This window comes from Idiotropiscis lumnitzeri, unplaced genomic scaffold, assembly GCF_059441095.1.
Source record: "Idiotropiscis lumnitzeri isolate Australia: NSW breed Sydney's pygmy pipehorse unplaced genomic scaffold, RoL_Ilum_1.0 HiC_scaffold_64, whole genome shotgun sequence".
Lineage (NCBI taxonomy): Eukaryota > Metazoa > Chordata > Actinopteri > Syngnathiformes > Syngnathidae > Idiotropiscis > Idiotropiscis lumnitzeri.
In genome coordinates this window covers 650,277-655,631 of record NW_028283602.1, presented here as the reverse complement: position 1 = coordinate 655,631, position 5,355 = coordinate 650,277, and the positions used below count along the sequence as shown (strand labels likewise).

At 37.9% G+C, this 5,355-nt stretch overlaps 1 long non-coding RNA gene across 1 annotated transcript; it reads right to left on the bottom strand.

Annotated features, from left to right (window-relative positions):
- Positions 1-306: 306 nt before the first annotated feature.
- Positions 307-3,607, bottom strand: LOC148315663 (uncharacterized). Its single transcript, XR_015840709.1, has 4 exons — positions 3,547-3,607; positions 2,370-2,465; positions 1,161-1,313; positions 307-1,053 (listed from the first exon to the last, which is right to left on the bottom strand). It is a non-coding gene; the product is annotated as an uncharacterized LOC148315663 (long non-coding RNA).
- Positions 3,608-5,355: the final 1,748 nt, after the last annotated feature.

The following is a 5,355-nucleotide window of genomic DNA, read 5'->3' as shown; positions in this document are numbered from 1 at the left end:
TCTATGCACACTCCCTGGTTTTGCTACCTTCCCGGGTACCACATACACACTGCTTAGTTTCTCTGCCTTCGTGGGTACCACATACATATTGCTTGGTTTCTCTGCCTTCCTGGGTACGACATACACACTGCCTGGTTTTGCTACCTTCCTGGGTACCAGTCACACAAACGTCAGACGACTCAGCACATACCGACTGTCTCAGCACTACACACTTTCACTCCAAGGCAGTGCTGTGAACCAACTTACTGACAAGAGGTAGTATTTAGAATTTTAAAAAGTGCTTGAAAGGTTTTGTTCATGTAAAACCAACAGATTATGACATTATTATTATTATTTAAATCAGTATTAAACAGCATCAGCATAGGTTAAAGATATTATACAGACTATATACGATAAAAAAATACTAAACCACCCTTGCTTTTCCGTCATTTCTTGTATAAGTTAACACACAGATGTATAACATTTGTTTATACAAATATAACGATTAAAAAGTAGCTGATTAGAGTTTTAATTTTGTATTCATTAATCTGTAATAAAAATGGACATATTTTGGTTAATAAAATTAACAAGAAATAAAAGTAAAGGGTGTTCTAATACTTTTTTCAAGATTGTCCTAACATACATTTAATGTTTACAGTATATGTCTTCGGAAGAAGCGCAGCATTAGATTTTTTTTTTTGTTCTCTCTCTTTGACTTCTGAATTTGAATTTCTGTCACAGATGTGCTTGAATTCTATTTTGGATGATTTGTGTTAAACTGCACAAATATTTGAAGAGCCATAGAATTCAAGAATCACACCAGTGCTGCTACTCCTCCGAACGGGTGAACGCCCTTGATTAACAACCTGCGTTGAGGTGGCTTTTGAGATTCGTGGTGTGGGAGAAAAATCTCTGAAGGCATTCTTAGACTTCAAGAGAGGGTCCACAATTTTCAAAGATTCACTTCCGTCTGAATCAGAGGCCTCACTTGTATCCGGAATATATTCATCTCCACTGTCATCTGAGTTGGAGTAATAATGCTTATCCATTCCAAAGTCAGCCTGTTTTTTTAATCTAAAAAACAACAACAACAACGAAATATAAAGGATAGAAGGCAGGAGACCAATAAAATATATGCAATTTGCTTGTAAGATTCCCTGAAATCTATATGGGTTGTTTACCTGTATACTTTTGGTCCTCCTGAGCCTTGGGATAGTAATATGGTCTGGGTCTGAGGCACAAAGTTCAGGGGCAGGATTTGACAATGATTCGTCAGAATCTGTGTCGTTATTCCAAGGAAGATTCAGCCCATATTTTTTGTCCAAGGGAGGAGACTGGGTTGCATCAGAGTCCAAGAGAAAATTGAGAACCCATTAAATACTTAATCCCCAGAGGAATCTGCACAGAAAAAGGTCTTAATTCTATTTGAAAAAAAAAAAAACTAAAATATTGATGAATGATATGACAAAATAATGTAATAACAAAATTAGAATGATTTTAGGAAATTATTTGCAAAACCAAAACATTGTGGTACGATAATAATGCATATAATTATTCTACGCAGCTATATTTAACAAAAACACTTAATTGACCGTAACAAAAAGCTCCCGGGAGGAAAACTACATTAAATGTTTTTTTAACAGGGCAGTGAAAATATTGGAAAATAAAAAAAATAATGAATAAAATAATATGAAAAAAGAATTCAATGTGTATCGATGGACCCATATGAAATACTTATATCGCTATGTACTTATCAGCCATATCGCCCAGCCCAATATGTAACTGCAACTTCAAAACCTCGGGCCATAACAGGATTGTAACATGGGATGCATATCTTCATTCCTAAATTTGTAGATCCCGAGGAGGCTGCTCAATGGTCCTGGTAATGTAAACCTCAACCAATTCGGTCACAGCCAATGTTCTCCATCCTTGTTAAGAAGTTTTGAAATGATTTAATAGATATACTATTGCAAACTATACCAGAATTTTATACATTTTAAACTTTTGATCACAATTTTACCTATTTTCTAAAAATCTGAAGAATCCACATGCCAAATCACCTGCTGTGGACACATAGGTTCTGTTCTGACAGATAATTCAGTTACAGGTTGTGTACTTAAAGCCAATAAGAGGGCAATGCAGCAGTCGACAGCCTGACGAAAGCTTAAGTCTCCCAATGAGAGAACTGTAGTGGCTGGTAGGTTCTTAGATTGTAACATAGTAAAGACATACACTACGCATAACTGTATATCATATGATGATGAGGGAAAATATTATTAGCTACGATTTATGTCCAGATATATTAGAAAACTTGTCCAACCAGCACAGGTCTATCTAACTGTAATTTTAACATCTCAAGACACGACAGGATGACCACATGATACGCATACCTCCTTTTCAGAGTCTGTCAAACCTTGAGAAGGCTGCTTCGATGTTCTGGTGGCATCAACCTCAGCCGATTCAGTCATTGTCGGTTGTCCTCCATCCTAATGAACAAGTTGAATATTAATTTAATGAATTAAAAAAAAGAAAATGGATCAGAATTTTACACATTTTAACGAACAAGTTCACGAATGAAACAAAACCAATTACTTTAGCGCATGACAATTAATCTTCAGTAGAGATATGTTGTGACTGATATTTCAGTCACAGGTTGTCTTTTGAACGCCACCAGGGCCGCAATGGAGCACAGGACAGCCAAAAGTCTTCTTGTCGGACAGCTGTAGTGGCTGGTAGGTTCTAAGATTATAACATAGTAAAGGCACATACAACTCCTAACTGTATTTCATATGATAATGAAGGAAAAGATGATTAGCTATGATTTATGTCAACAATAAAAATGGCTCTACGGGGTCCCCACGAACGCAAACCTGACAGTTGGGTGTCAGATGGCCAACATACCTGACTCGCAATTCAACTCAACTGGACCCCACAACACAAGAAAAAGCTGAGTGAGCCTCAAACCAGACATACACATTCACTGACAAATATCCTGTGACACCAGATATATTAGAAGTCTTGTCTAATCAGCACACGTCTATCTAACTGCAATTTTAACATCTCGAGACACGACAGGATGAGCACACGATACGCATACCTCCATTTCTGAGTCTGTAAAGCCTGGAGGAGGCTGCTTCGATGTTTTAGTAGCATCATAAATTTATTGAATTAATTATATTTGAGGTTGGATTAGATTTTTACACATTTTAAGCCTTAGCCACCCAAAACAAAACATAAGCTCATGAATGAAATAAAACTAATTAATTTCGCCCATGCCAATTAATCTTCTGTAGACACGTGTTGTGACCAGTGTTGTTTTTGGCAGGCATTTTAGATTTTGTCCAAGTCATTTGGACAAAGTGCTGATTTGTTTACATCACATTTAGTCATCCCAATTCGTTATAGTTTTAGTCCAGTTTTAGTCAACGAAAACTAAAAAAAGGGTTTTAGTCCAGTTTTAATCGACGGAAACGCAAAAAAAGTTTTACCCTAGTTTTCGTCAATTTATTCACAAAGGTTTTAGTCCAAGCGGCACGGTGGCCCAACTGGTTAGCATGATGGCCTCACAATATTGAGGTCGTAGGTACGATTCTGGCTCCGGCCTTCCTGCGTGGGTTTCCTCTGGGTAATCCGGTTTCCTCCCATATTCTTAAAACATGCATGGCAAGTTGCTTGGACACTCTAATTGCCCCGAGGCATGAGTGTGAGCGTGGATGGTTGTTCGTCTATGCATGTCCTGCGATTGGCTGGACACCAATTCAGGGTGTACCTCGCCTACTGCCGAAGACAGCTGGGATAGGCTCCAACACCCCCCGCGACCCTAGTGAGGAGAAGCGGTACAGATAACGGATGGATGGATGGATGGATGGGTTTAAGTCCATTTGAGTTAAAACAAGGCATTCAAGGTTTCCACCCAATAACAAAGACTTTTGGATGGACTACTAAGGATTCTTCATTACAAACAGAAAAAAGTGGCAACAGTGGAATCAATACTCACTGCTCCAAAATAAGCAGAGAAGCAAAACATTTTGTTGGGCAACTGTTGTGGCTTTATTTCACTAAAAGCAACATAAAATAATTTATGAACCACATGCTAACAATTTTGTCTAGTCAACGAAAAAAATTCATGTACATCACGTCATGTTTTCGTCATAAAAGAACCTCGTATAGCTTGTCATCGTCATTAAAAAAGGGGCGTTAACGAAGTATTTTCGTCATAGTCATCAGTGACGAAAACAACACTGGTTGTGACTGATATTTCAGTCCCAGGTTGTCTCCTGAACACCACCAATTGGGCAAGGGCGCGCAGGAAAGCCTGGGGTCTTCTATTTTTACAGTATAGAAAGGCTAAATATCAAATTGAAACAGTGTTTTATATCATGAATATACAGGGTTGGTGCTGGTTCTGGTAGGGAAACCACAACATAAAGATGTCCTTAATTAGTCCCACAATGGGGATATTTGCAATATGGCATATGATGGCCTAACAGGGCCACCGCCCAGAAAGGAGTAACGCAGAACTTTGTAATACTGTCACTCCCTGACCAGTTCGTTGTTCCTGCAGAGCCAAACTTTGACTCAGACCCACAAATTTGAATTACAGATAGTGGACAATGGAGAACTCCCCCAGTCAGTCATCATGTTCAACTTCCATAGAAACTTCACATACATTTATTAGATTGCCAAACTAATTGGAAACTACATCACCAGAACACCACAAGTGGGCTCTGTTATTGTACTTAAAGATGCATCTTACAAACCTGTGTTCTCCAAGGCCAGCTGGTCCATAGTCTTAAGTTATTTCTTCGCCAACATCAATGTCTCGGAGCGCAAACAGACAGAGGTGTGGTCTGTCCTCTGTTGTCATCTTCTTCATTTTACAGTTGGGGTGCATGTGGTCATCATTAACCAGTCTTCCCAGACTGCCATCTTCTTGAGCTGCATCAACACTTAAAATAGATTAAAAAAAAAAAAAACAATTATTCAATCAATGTCAGAAATTAATCTTTGAGACAATCTTGTGTACACAAAACATAAAAATAGGAAATCCACAATTTTTAAATCTAAATCAAATCATACAAGAAATTTCTATTGGAATCAGACCCTATTAACAGCTTGTCTTTGAGACTTCATGATCTATATTTTCATTTGTACAGATTCAACGCATGAATAAAAGTAATTATACATTTTTGCTTAGAGAATGATTTTTCCCCTAACACTTATGGGATGAGTATGTGTTTATTTTTTTTAAATAAAAACAAAAATAAGATAACATCTCAATCTTTGCCTCACCTCCAAGTTTTTTCTTGCCGGCGGAAGTCAAACAAAAAGACAGTGCCTCTTCCATCCATCTTCCTGCGTTGAGATTCATCAGAA